The sequence below is a fragment of the Aphelocoma coerulescens genome, assembly GCF_041296385.1.
Source record: "Aphelocoma coerulescens isolate FSJ_1873_10779 chromosome Z unlocalized genomic scaffold, UR_Acoe_1.0 ChrZ, whole genome shotgun sequence".
Taxonomy (NCBI): domain Eukaryota; kingdom Metazoa; phylum Chordata; class Aves; order Passeriformes; family Corvidae; genus Aphelocoma; species Aphelocoma coerulescens.
Window position 1 is genome coordinate 20,907,365 of NW_027184085.1, and position 14,693 is coordinate 20,922,057.

Here is a 14,693-nt window from a genome sequence, read left to right on the forward strand (position 1 = left end):
GGTGAATACCCACTGAGAACTACAAGGGCATTGTCGGGATGTGCAGAGGGTTTGGTTTGAATAGCAAAAGCTCAGCTTTAATTGAAATTGGCCAGAGATATTAAAAACCACAAGTAAGCCTTCTTCAGGTACATAAACAGCAAGCAGAAACAGAAGGAAGATACTGGCCTGCTATTAAACAAGAGAGATGAATCACTCACCAACAGGTCTGAAAAGGTAGAGGTTCTCAACAGTTTCTTCACCAGCACTGCTGGGCTCCAGGTGTCAGGAACAAAATTCCAGGCTGATGCAAACACAGGCCTGCTGTCAGTGAAGGCAGAGTTGATGTATGAGCTGTTACTGGAGCTTGACCCCTATGACTCAATGGGAAGATACCCCCCGAGGGGTCAAGAGAGCTGGATCATGTCACTCTCCATAATCTTTGAGAAGTTGTGGACATCAAGGAATGTCCCAGAAGACTGGAAGAAGGCTCATGTCACCCCCCATCTACAAGAACGGCTTAAAGGAGGATCCAGGAAGATATGGACCCATCCATTTTACTTCAGCCCCTGGGAAAGTTAAGGAATGAATCCTCCTGGGGGCTTATCATGTGTTAGATGAAGCACATGACTGGGAAAAGCCACCATAGATTCACCCAGGGCAAATTGTGCTTGACAGACCTGGTTGCCTTCTACGATACAGTAACCTGCTCAGTTGATGTTGGGTGAGTGGTGGATATTGCTTGCCTGGGTTTCTCCAAGGCTCTCAGTCTTGCTTCCCACAGCCTCCTCCTGGAGAAGCTGCTGTGTTATGGCCTAGAAAAGGGGTCTGTATGGTGGGTGGGGACCTGGCTGACCCACAGCACCCAGGGGAGTGGTCAATCACTCCTCTTCAAACCTGTCACAAGTGGGGTCCCCAGGGATTGATACTGGGCCCACCACTGATTATTTTCCAAAATGATCTAGAAGATGGGATCAAGTGTATCCAGGTGAAATTTTGCAGTAGTAACAAACTGTCTGAGGAAGTGGATACTTGGGAATGGAGAGCCACCCTGCAGAAAGACCTGGATAAGCTGGAATAGTGGGCTAATGAGAACATTGTGAAGTTCAGCAGGAAAAGAGTAAGGTTTTGCACCCAGGAAAGAATAATCCAGCAGCACAGCACAGGCTGGGATCTAGCCAGCTTGGGAGCAGCTCTTTTGGAAAGGGTCTGGGGCACCTGCTGGACTCAGCTCCATCTGAGGGACCAGTGTGCTCCTGCAGCACAGAAAGGGAACAGGATCCTGGTGGCTCTAACAAGGGCTTCACCAGCAGAGATGAATTCCTTATCCCACCACACACACCGCATGTCAGGCCACACCTGGAATAGTGGGTTCAGTTTTGGCCCCTGGTGTACAAAACAGGTGTGGACAGGCTGGAGAGGATCCAGAGAAGAGCCACAAAGAAAATCACAGGGCTGGGAAGTCTGGCATGTGAGGAATGGCTGAGGGAACGGGGTTTGTTCAGCCTTGAGGGCCTTGAAGGTTTAGGGGAGACCTTATCCCCATGATCCAGTAAAGGGTGGCTACAGAGAAGATGGAGATTTATGAGGAATCACATGGGGAAGAGGAGGGATAATGTGTACAAGTTATTGCTGGAGGCATTCCAATTGGACACAACAGGAAAATTTTTCTCAATGATAACAACTGCAGTTGGATTATTTCCTCAGGGAAGTGTGGATTCTGCAAATTCGGCCATTTTTAAGATCCAGCTGGACACGGTGCTGGGTCGTCTTGTCTAGATCATGCTTTTGCAAAGAAATGTTGGACCAGATGATCCTTGATATCCCCTTCTGGTATTCTATGTTTCTTAAGTATATTGAGATTAGAAGATAACTGACAAGCTCCAAATCACAGATTGTTTCTGCAGTAGAAGGGGTGCCCTTTCTTCTTGGTTTGGAGTAGGTGACAGGGTAGCTTTGTGGTTTTGATTTTTTTTTGCTTTTGACATTCCACACCCAAAAGCGGAGACTACTACTAACTGTCTCAAAACAAAAAGAGAAAAAGAGACAGTTCAAGCTGCTTTGTGTGCTTTCTGGGCTGGAGAAACCTCAGAGAGTAGAAATTCTGCTTGCCTGATACATGTATTTGATTAATTTGGGCTCAGTTCTCTAATTCAGCACATTGGCAAGCTGCACAGATGTGATTCCTTAGGCCACTATAGAATGCTTTTCCAAATAAAACCCTAATACGTATGTTAGAGTAGCATTTGTTTAGTTATCAACAAAGTTCCTGAAATACTAAAAATTATTATTGAAACATTTTCATTAGTGTTGCTCGCCCACACCTGTAGCAAAAATGGTGCTTCTCTAGATTATTTGCTTATGATAATGAAGATGTTTATGTTGCTGATACAATTTTTCTGTGCAACATTACTTAAAATAGAAAGTGGCATCAAAAGTATAAAAATACTGCTGACTTCAATAAAAAGAAGGAACTTTCAGTTTGTGCAGAAGTGCTATGTTAGGAAGATAGAATTTAACATAAAAATAAAAGATAAATTTAGGTGTCAGCAGAATTGGAAATTTCAGAAGCAAAATTTTAGATGCAAGAGAATAAATCTCTCAATCATTTTCACTGCTGAATGTCTCACTAAGGATTTTATCTCAGAGCTTAGCAGCTAACTTGTATGATGTTACCTAATTTTGAGGCATTACATATTTTATATTGGCTTTTTGTTTTCTGATGTGTGCTAGATATCCTCAGAGGAGAAATTATAGCTAAGGAAGGTTCTTCCATTTTTTTAATAAAACAAGATATTACTTTATTTATGAAATATTGCTGTATGTCATAGAATTAAAAATCAACAATGTATCTAAGACAATAAGATACTTAATTTTCTTTCATAGACTTAACGAAGAAGAACTACCTTAGGTTTAAAGGAAGGACAAGAGAATATAATTTTCTTCTTGATATTTAATTAGATTTGGCTGTTGCACAGTTTTATCAATAATTGGATAGTACCATGAGTTCAGGCTAGTGATTTCTGAAACAGATCTGAAAGTGTTTGAAAACGTTCTGTACATGACTTGAAAATTGATACCTCAGTGTAAGCAACAGCACCCCTTGGAACAGTGCATGATTTTTTGATATATCTTTAGCGCATAATAACATTTCTTGCTCACTTTTAATCAGATTGTCCTGAGAGAACCTTAACCAATCCCACATTGCAAATACAGGTTGAGCGTGAAGGTTACAAGTCCCCTCCCCTCTTTTCCTATGTCCTGGTTATGCCTTGTGGTCTGGTAGCAGTTTCACCTCCGTAAGCCCTCTGTACCTGTGTTGTGGCCACTTTCACCTTGAAATGTTCTGTGTTTGTAAGTGCTTCTTTTATTCTGCTGACAGAAAAGGAAGGAGTGAATCTAAATAACTACTTGATTTTTCCCCAAGCACAAAGTATAAGTCCTATATGTATAATCTGTTTATTAACAGCATTTTATAGCTATAATTTTACATGTTAAAATACAGAGTCCAGGGTTAGTTATTTTAAATTATTTAGTTATTTAAGTTGATTTTTCAGACTGAGGAACTATTGAGCTCAATGAGAGCCATTGTTGAAGGAGCTGAAAAATCTATGGTACTATGGTAACCTGCCTAACAGCTAAAAATTTTTGTCCTCCTCTTACTGACCATTTTTTGTATAAAGCATTTTACAGAATAACAGATACAGATTTACAGGATAACAAGGATAAGAATATCTCTCTCTACATATAAAAAAGTGAGATCTAGAGAAGGTGAGTATTTTGGCAACTACTAAACAGTCTTAGAGGTTTGAAAAAGTAAGCATGGATTCCTTATGCTGCAGTTATTGTCGATTATATTATCTCTCTTTTGTTTAGAGAACCAATATTCAAGTGTGGTAAATAGTTTAATTGGGGGGGGTAGGGAGGGAGGGAGGGAAGGAGGGAGGGAGGGAGGGAGGGAATAATATTCAGCCAGAAAAGTAGAAGATCTTTGGAATGATTACAGGATATTTGAATATGAACAGGGAGAGATCAGTAAAGTATGATAAAATTTCCCTTCAATGGAAGAACTTTATAGCTATAACTTTTCGCCAGAAAACACAAATTTGAATACATTGTTTATTATATGCACAAAAATATAAAATTAAAGTTAGTATATCAAAACTATCATACAAAGAGGCATATAAAGTACTAGAGCAATTTTCATTGCCAAAAGCAATGATATTCAAGGGGTTTTTTTGCTGACCTGTGCAATTTAAGTGACCAAAATGCACAAAAGGAATTACTATGAAAATAATTATTTATTTTGCATGCTCTCTCAACACATATACCAACCGTCAATCCGTACTCGAGCAAATGCTCTGATGATTAAAGATTAAATGTAAATAAATTCTAACTCTTGGAATTCATTACTTTTGGCACTGAATTTTCTTATAACATGGAAGGTGATGAGCTTGGGTGAAGACAGCTGTGGCCCTCTATGCTGAGCATTTCAGTCAGTAATGCCATTAGTTTGACTGATCTTAGGTGCTGGTGCTGTTGTGGTTGCCAGTGAGGGACTATATTGTCAGTCTTGGGGGAAAAAGAAAAAAGTCCCTGACAAGGAGAGAAATATTATCTGTTTTAAATATATTTCACAAGGACAGAATTAGTAACCTACACTAGGAAACAAAGGGCACAAAGTACATCTTGGTTTTAATTATACATTCACAGTCCACTGAGACTTTATTTCCACTAAAGGAAGTAATGGGATACTATCTACATATTCTTTTCTCCAGCACAGATTTACGTGCCACAACTTACTGTAACTCACAATCTACAGTTTGTGTCTTAGGTTTAAGATCTAGAAAAATTGTTCAGTCAGTTCCATTGCAGATTGTTCCTTCTTAATTAATAACAGAGAGCTCCCTCCAACTTCCTTATTTGCTTACAGGAAATTCACCACTGAGGGCACAAGAGGGATGAGCTGCACTTCCACCGTTCTGGTTTATCTTGCTGTAGCCTGAGCGGGTTAGCTGCTGTTATTATAGTCTGCCCAACTTCACTTCTGTGTTTGTGGCCAGAAGAGAACTATTGCTTGGGATAAAATGGCTTGTTTGCAGTTGAGCCTACCCTAAGCCGTGGCAGGTTCAAGCATTTCAGGGGGATTTCAGAGATTTTCAGCTGTATAGCTGCAGCAAGTTTTTACCAAACTGCATGTTCTTAGAGGTATGTAATCAGGGTAAATGTAAGTGTATCTTCATGAGAACAGCTGAAAGGATATTTCAGAACAAAATGTTTCTCTGCCATGTTTCAATCTTACTCTAAAGCATGGCTATCAGAGGTTTTTAATTATTGATATAATATGTATAATACTTAGCTTTGTTTTCAGAGCCAGCCAAAATAATTCAGCTGAAATTTTCCTCACCAGAATCAGCCTGGGGAATATATTCAGCATGGAGAGCTTCAGCTCAAACTGCTGGCAAATTGGCAAATTTAAAAGAAATTGCAACAGGTTATTATAATAGGAATTTTGGGGCAACTAAATTGCAGACAGGTCTACAAGCCCAAACTACAGTTTACCACATGTAGAAAGTAACCTCTAAGTATAAGATGAGAGTTCATTAAAGTAGGTGAGAGTTTCTTGGAATGGTTTATCAAACTTGGTACTGGTTAAAATGTTTTAGTATTTTTAATTAGAGTTTTGGACTTCAACAGCATGATTTTTTTTTTCTTCAACATTTATTTCATCAGATGTCTTTGTGTAATTTAGATCATGGGCTGTCCTTAAGACTTGACTGAAATATTAATGGAGAAAATTATTTTTTTCTTCATTGAGATTCTTACAGACATATTCCTTTCCATAAAAATAACCTATTTTCTTATAGAATGGTCAGATTTAGAGTTCAGTTTTACTCTAACATGCATAAGATATGTTTTCAGATGGCTTTTGGAACGGAAATGAATCTTCAGCAGGGATTCACCGATACAGGTCTACTAAAAGCCAGTGGAGCTTTGTTAAGTGAGCTGTCTAGGTCAGCTTGCATTAACAGAATAAGTGAACTCTGGGGTTCACCAAGTATTTAAATGTCTGCTATCGTAACTTTTTGTATAACTTTAAAAAGAGAAAATATCCATGTGTAAGGGATAAATTTATTTCTGCCATCCTATTATTTAATCAATATGTGTTGTACTACCTCTGTGTTCTCATTTAGATCTGAAATCTCATATTGTGGGAAGTAAGGGAAAAGCAAGGCAGTTATTTCAAACAATGGTATATTCAAAGATTGGCATCAAAGCCAGAATTGTGAGTTCTGGTGAGAACTACTGAGAAGGCTGCTGATGCCAATGGAATAGGCTAGATATCCATGTGGCTGCTTCTCTGTGCCTAACACTTGGAGATGTGGATAAAAGGGATGTCAGGCTGACATGCAAATGTAGATGTCACAGACTAAGAAGGGCAGGAGAGTAACTTGCCAAATGACAACAACGTGTATGTGCTTCACTGGAAAATGTGTTGAAACTAAAAGCAAGATTGTGTGGGTAGTAATTGTAGGAGTAAATGAGAAGGTGACTGTAATCTTCAGCTTCAGCATTAATTCTTCCTTGATAATGAAATCTGATATCCTGGTATTTTAACTTTTGAGAGGGAACATGGAAAGATATCACCAAGAGAATGAACTAGAGTAAATGAGGTTTTGGTAAGAAAACTGTGTGTTTATAAACAGGGTGTAACTAACAGATTGAAGTTAAAAAAAGTTATTGCTGTGGGACGATGGAGGTAGGGAATACAACTTGATTGAAACACTTGTTTTATTTCCAGATATATAAAAAGATCTTTATTCTTATTTATCTTGGTGTAATGTAATACATGAAAAAATCTTCTCCTGTTGTTCCAGGGACACTGAACCGTAACAGCTCTGAGTTGTCCAGTGTGATTAAAGAAAGGTAGAAATAGTTCTATTCCTGCTGCCAAAAATCTTACTGAGATTTATTGATGGAATTTGTGGTGCCAAGAATGCCATGCCAAGTGCTCTGCTGGAGGAAAGCAAGTAGCCTCACTTGAGTTGTTTCATAGAATGGTTTCCCAGGTTGGTCACAGCACATAAAAAATAAATTAATTGTGAAATACTTTCTTTTTTTTTTCTGTATTCCCTCACTAAGTTTGTACCTCTTTACATATTTTTCTGATAGATGCATATTTTTAATTTCTTCTGCAGTTCTTCCTATTTCATACGATAGATAGTTATACTGTTAATTAAAGCAAAGTCTTTGTATGCTTTCCTTGGTGCATGTAATCATGAATTTTCAAGTACACTTTTATTCTAGAGCAAGCTCCATGACTTAGTTGTCTAGTTTTACACTATAAGGAGATCTATAGTTTAATGGTATATTTTCAAAAATCAGATTTTGGTTAGCCTGTCATTTGCAACTGTATTTTAGTACCACCAGTATAGTTGCTATATAGATTATTTATTTCAGACAGAGACCCTGAAATTATGAATAGTTACATGTCTGTATTGCCATTGCATTAGTTATTCCCAAAGTATCACTGAAACTATGATTCTACCATGCTTCAGAAATACGGAGATGCTAATAAGCCACAATTATGAAAGGTTGCTATTAGCTGCTCACAGTATATTTCTTCATGATGCTGACATGTGGGTGCCTGTAAAAGATGAGTGCTCCACTCTGCTTTTCAGCATGCACACACAAAGATTTCCCAGATATATCTGAAGAGCCAGCTCATTTTTTCAGTGTAAACAATAGTAATAGCCTTCCAGTCTGTCACACTACGTGCATATATTTGTGCTGTGACTTGAGAAATTAGTCTTGCAGTTTTTCCTGTTGGTTTGGCTGAACTGAACAATGCATTTTTGGGAATGAGGCAGGATGGCAGGTGCCGGAGGCATGATCCCACTCCCATTTTAGCCAGTAAGAATTTTACTACAGAAACTGAGGCTGGGTAAGGCCTTTTGTGTGAAAAAAGTTCAGTCCTGGTAAGCAGCTTCTTATCCAATAGTTAAGAAAGCAGCTCATAAAGATGCTGTGTATCAGAAGTTATTTATAAATACAGGCTTTAATAATATGAAAGCCAGACATGCAAATCTGGATTTTTTTTCAAATCTGCATGAGAACATTTCAATCTGTAAGCTCAGACTTCCTATGCCTCAAACATCTCTATTGCAAAAGAAGGTAGAGCATCCTGAACAGAATGCAATGCAAATGCTACTGCACTTCCCAGTGAGCTAAATGGAATGTTTAATGGCAATTTGGTCAGTCCTGACAGAGCCGCAGATCCCATAGGGAAAAGAAGAAAGGAGGTGGTCATGTAATTGAAGACTATATCATAAAGCACAGTCACCAGTGGGTGTAATTATGGTTGAACATAATTATGCACCTCCTAACCTTATGTACCTTAATTATAGCACCTCCTAACTCTTTGCATGCTTGCCTTGAAACTCAGTCTGGTGTAACTGTGCTGACCCATGAAACACACTATGGTTGTATCAACTGTGACCCTCTTACAGCTAAAGACAGTCACTTGACTAATACAAGCATCAGTGGGTTTGTTCTATCTATTTAACTTTTTTAAGCTAGTTAGTGAAGAAATTTGGCAGTAGACTGTGAAGAAAGTAAAGCTGTTACTGAGGGCTTTGGCTGCTTTATTTTTCTGGGGAGAGTGAGAGCTGTTTGAGAGGCCTCTTGGTAGCAGCTGGGGAGCCTAGGAATCTTGGAAGCATCTTGGAGCATCTGGAACAGACAGCATCATTTTGGAAATTGTCCAAACTGTGTGTTGGAGCAAAACACAATGCCTAGCAGCCACAGTACCTCCTGACAGTCACATGGAGTGACAGTTCCCTCCACACCGGTGATCTTCACCACTCTTGCACCTACCTACCTCTCTTTCTGGGAAAAAGCCTCAAACTTCTCTGAAATGAGCCATGATTAAATGTGTGTCTTTCACATGCACAAATGTCTCAAGGGTGCTCTATTGTAGGAAAGCTGTCCAGCCAGTTAGGTCTATGTAGTCATGGGGAAAGCAGAGAAGGGCTCCACCCACAGCAATGTTTTGCCCTTAATGGAAGAACTTGGCCTAACTTCACACTCATTCGAAAGCCTTTAACAGCAGTAGGCAGGGAGATGGACTATGACAAATGCATCTGGGTGATAGAATCTTTTGTCTCAATGGTATTTTGTTGAAGAATAACAGTAACTCTGGATCTCAGTGTCTTTAAAAAAACTCCTGCACTGAATAAGTAGGAGAAAATTACTTGATGTCTTAAAGGGTCCTGAAAACCCAGATGCATGAGAAATAGCTGTACAACACATACAGCCTAAAGCAACACACTTCCCCCTCCACCCCGTACCCCCCTATATTTAGCTAACAAAGTGAAAGTTCACTGTGCTACCTTACATCACTGTTGATGGGGATGGGAGGGACAAAGACACTTTATTTGCTCTGCTGTGCAGTGACTAGACTGTGCGATAACACTTAAGTAACAAGACACTCCAAAGGGAAGAGATTGGAGTGTATGAACACACTAGCAAATAGGACTTGCACAAAAGACATCCCCAGGGACACAGCTTCATTTCACAGGTTCTGCCTGGAGCTTCGCTCTGCTTCCCAGCCCTGCCTAAAGGCAGCCTGAAAGAACAGTATGGGATGAACAGAGGTAATCAGTATATATATATTTTTTAATTACAAATATGTGTTTAGGGACTGTCAAGATCCACTAGTAAGCCAATAAATCTACAAAAATATACTTACTATCTTGCCCTAACTTTCTTCAGGGTGTTCATCAGCTCCTTCTGAAAGCGCATCTTTTTCTGCTAAATAACCGCAGCCAAAACCTTTCAGGCCAAATGTTACTGTTACTGTTGTTAGAAGCAGTGATTATTATGCAAGGAGTCGCTTCACTGGTCACTGAAGGTGAGTTCTGTATTCAACCTGAATACAAGCAGACTATTGTGGAAGAAGTGAAGAAGCACAAAACTGTACCAAATTCCAAAATTCCGTTCTGACCCTCCATAGTTAAAAATGTTGCTGGAAAAACTGAGGGACCTTTGAAGGCTCTTGCCATGTTGTAGAAACCAGTGCAGATCACGGTATACTAACTGATGCACTCACTGCCTGGATGAAAGATTCGTGCATGGGGACTGGGTAGCACTGCTCTGACGAACATTTCTTTGTCTGTATTTCATTCAGACAGTGGTACTTAGATTTCCCCATAAGTTTTCTTTCTATGATCTCAAATTTTATTCCTATAATGTCTTCTTTCCCCTCCCCCTCTTCTGCAAATTTCATTGAGCCATCTCTGGGAGCTTCTCTTCATGTTAGTGCCCTTTCTCTTGATGCTGAATTAATTAAGGATGAAACTGGAACAGTGACTCATAGCAAAGAAGCAGAGTTCCTTATTAGTAATAAGCAAAGAAGGCCACAGGAACCCACTGCTTCCCGGCTCCAACAATGCCTTCCTTTTATGTGTCATTCCCACAATGATCATGTTAACTGATGCCTCTTTAGACACTAATTGTTATATTGATGAGTCTGAATTGGATGGTTTCACTATTTGGTAGCTTTTGAGGAGGCAATCTCCAAAAAGGTTAAAGTGCTAATTATATTGGTAATTACTTTAAAGCTCTTACTCTACTTTTGCCAGTGTCCATTCCCATGGTAACAGGAGCAGGTACAGCAGCATTCAGCCAAGCAGCACTCAGAGCTCTTGGCTATGTCAGCAGTGGCTAAGGTTGGAAGGGTACTATACAAATTGTGCATACAGATTTTCCAAGATTCCATAGATTTCTTTGCCACAGACCTAACTTAAAATACCAAAAAAGCTATTCCAAAATTTGGTTTCTTTTTTTATGAGCTTTGTCTTTTTTTTAAAGCTTTGATTTTACCCTTAGGTGAGCTGGCAGGTCTTCTAGAGGCTGGTCTGCAGCCAGAGTCCTCAAGGGAAATTCTGTCTGACTCAGCAACTGTCTTTTCCTGCAGCCTCCTGGGCTGAGAACAACAGCTTTGCCACTTCCTGACTCTTGGGCCTAGTCTACTAGGCAAATTTTGAGAAGGAAATTCCCATCAGTGCTTTGAGCGTGTCTGAAATTTTAAATGGACTGCCTTTAGAATGGTTTATGTCACTGACTTAACAGTCAGTATTAAACTTGTTTAGGCTGCCATCAGCTACAGGAACTTCCTAGATACTGAGATTCTTAGTGTGTAATTGTGGCGTTTTCCTGAATGTTGTAAATGCAAATTATTAACATTTTCTTTATGAAGCAGCAGAGATTCCAGGGAATTCACTGTGCTCAGCAAAGCCAAGTATGACATTTCTGTCCCCCGGAGTGAAAGTTCTAAAGTGATCTGAGTGGAGTCGTGAGCAAGAGAAAATCATAAGGTATCCTGCTTTTTGTCTCAGTGAGCTTCTGAGCTCAAAACCAGCTCCAACAAAAGCACTTAAACAGTGCTTTTCAACAAGTCGCTTCAAGAGAGAGTGTTTGGCTTTACAGACAGGCTCCTCCACAGGATGTTTTAAATTACATCATAATTCAATAAGGATCATAAAGATTCTGTAGTATAAATTCCTTTCCTGTGGAATATTTTGGAAATATTAACAGCCAGAAATATTTTTTTCTGGTATTAGCACTGATATATTTTAAAAGAAAATTCTTTGTTAGCTAATATATTTCTTTTTATTTTTGGCTAAATAAAGTTTATTCTGCATTTCATAGTAAATTTCACTTCTAAGCAAATCTGCTGTTTACAGTGAGAGTATACCTATCCTGCTTACTTAAATAAGAACAATAGGGAAATCAGAGATAAATAATATATGGTGCCTTAAGATTTAAGGAGGAACTGGATGATCATCAATTTTGAAAATCAGGGCACTTTATTTATTTATATCCAAATATAGTATGTTAAATATTTGCATTTGTTTTAGTTACTTCCTTTTATTCTTGGTGTAGCTTTGATGACACAGGATCAGTTTTCTAATTTTACATACCTGAAGTAAGTGAGAGTTAATATTTGGGCATGTTTTATCTTCCCTAATTTCAAGCAAGGAGAGACTAATTTTAGTTCATAGGACTTTTCCCTGCTAAGAGATACCTTGTAAGTTATACTTTTCTCTACTTGGCAAGGGTCTTAATGTGCTAGCAAACAAAAAAATTCCAATTGATGGGTCTGCCTGAAGAAGGGAGAGGGAAAGGAAAAGGAAATGGAAAAGGAAAAGGAAAGGAAAGGTTTTTTTGAGAAAAAAGGTTGTTTTATGGCTAGCAAACCTGAGAGCAGGGGAACAAAAAAGGATTGTTGATAATGACATTCATATAGTGCTGTTGTTATTTTACTGACAAGTGACATAGTTACTAACCACAATTAGTCCCTGTATTGGGGCGGTGAACATGGTGGTGCTGGGTTCACAGTTGGACTTGATGAGCCTTAGAGATTCTGTGTTTTCCTTGAATTTACTTACTTACACAAACAAACCATGTTATTGAGTATCAGAGTTTGATAGAGTGTTTACACAAAGGCAACAGTGTGAGACTTCTTGTGCTGTCTTCTTGTCCTCATTTGGCTTATGATTATTTTAGATGTCCTCATACCTGGGGTTAAAGGCCCAACATGTTTCTCCTGTGTTTTTTGTGTGGTTGCACATTAGCTACAAATTACTTTGTCATGTGCAACATGTCTATCGGACAAATATTCCAACCCCATAGGAGAGGGAATGAAGCAGAGGAGGTATCTCATTCACTTGTCTCTTTCATAATGCTTTAAAGACAACTGGGAAGAGAACCATGGGAAAACTGATTCTTTATAATCTCCTCTGCCTCTGAGCAGCCAGCTACAGAGCCTGATGTCCCATCTCCCAAAAAACTCAGAGTCCTCTGCAGCTGGAAAACAAACAGGCTAAATGAGAGCATATGATGTTGTTTTGCATCCTGGCAGAGAGATGGCTATCACACTAATTTTCCTCATGGAGAAATTTAGTAGGTGAACCAGGGATAGAATACTCATAAATGTCTACAAATGAAATAGCAGAGTTAAGGATATTTACTCTAATTGTTTTACACAGAAGTAACAATGATCTGAAACTGAAAAACTGAACGAAAAGCTGTTCTGAATATCCAATAGCATACTCCGCTCATCTCCAATTGTGTTCTGCAGAGCAGGCAAACAACTGGCATTTGGAGATGGGGAATCTAGCACAGCAAGCCTGCAGACTGCTGGGTCAGAGAAAAGGATGGTTGATCTGGTTTGTTGGACACTTAAAATTTACATGCAGAATATCTAATAATTTGACTACTTCATTCCAAGTGCCATTTGTATTTGAAAGTAAAACTCTTATGAAGCAGAACTAGAGGAGACAGAAGGGAAAAAGCAGGAGGGAGAGTAAAGAGAATTGTGTGAACAGCAAATATGGGTGTGCTTTAGTGAAGAGGAAAACCTGGAGAGGGTGGGAGAAGGTAAACTTGTACCATTTTGCACATGATGCAAATGGCTCAGACTGGTGCTTTGGAGAACCATTTCTATATGCTGGCACTCATGTTTAAGTCCACTTTGCAGAAGCAAAATGATAAATTCTCTCTATTAGAGAGAGGATCCTGCTCTAGTCACGCTGTTGTTTCCCACTGAAATGTGCTTCCCATGTTTGGATTTGTCTTCATTCGTACCTTCAGTAACGGGGCCTTGGGCTGTGCTGTGCTGACAACAAAACCATTCACCTGGGCTGCTCCTGACCTTGAGTTTGTCCCCATATACTTTATTTATTCCCTTGATGTGTCCTTGGCTATGTGGCTTTTTGCACTTTTTAGTGGAAGCTGTGCAAGCACCTGTTCTTATTGGCAGGCTGAATTGGCAAAATGTTTCTCATAGGCATGAGGGTGACTTACAGGGAAGAAAACAACAAAACACAAGCATATTGTGCCCTTCACTACCCCTGAGCAATGAAGCGCGGCATCAGAAGCTTTTGTAAGGCAGGTGGCATGCCAAAGTCCACACAGGGTCTGTGCCAACCCTGGGAGTTTTGAATGGCTAAAGAAAACATGTATGATCACTTTTGCTGTTCTTCTGGTAAGCTATTACCATAGTGTTTAGATGTCACAAGCCTTCAAGAGTAGAAACTTATCCGGTTTATCAAGCTGAACTGCCTTTTAAATTGATTTATCTCCTCTTGTTCCCCTGCCAGGTGTAAGCAGTTTGTGGTTTGCCTGGGGCCCTCAGCAGCAAGGAGAGGAGCAGCATGGCAACTCCGCTGCTGGCCAGCAGTTGTGGGGGACTCGCTCCTCAGATCCCAGAAGGAGAAGGTTCAGTTTAGTCCCCATGCTGCCAGTCACGCTCCACTGGTCACTGACACCAGAGAGCCCCGCAGACCGAGCACCGCTGCAGTCCTGTGCTGGGTGACCCAGCTGCATTTGTCAGCCACATTTCCTGCGGCGGCTTAGCAGATATTGACACACAACGAACAACAGCTCAGTGACTTTGACAAGTTTCCTCCCACACTGCAGCACCTATGATTTGTATTAAAATGGCGTACCAAGTGCGGCAAATACTAAATAAGGGAGGTTCCCTCTCCCAGGTTGTGTACGATCCAAAGCTGGAGAGATTGCTGCAGTCCTGCTGCCCGTGGTCTGTGGCAGACCAGGATAGAGTTCAGAGCTTCTAAATCCTAGATTAGCAAATTAACAAGATTATCCTTTCACTCTGAAAACAAGATTGAGAGAGATTTTGATAACAC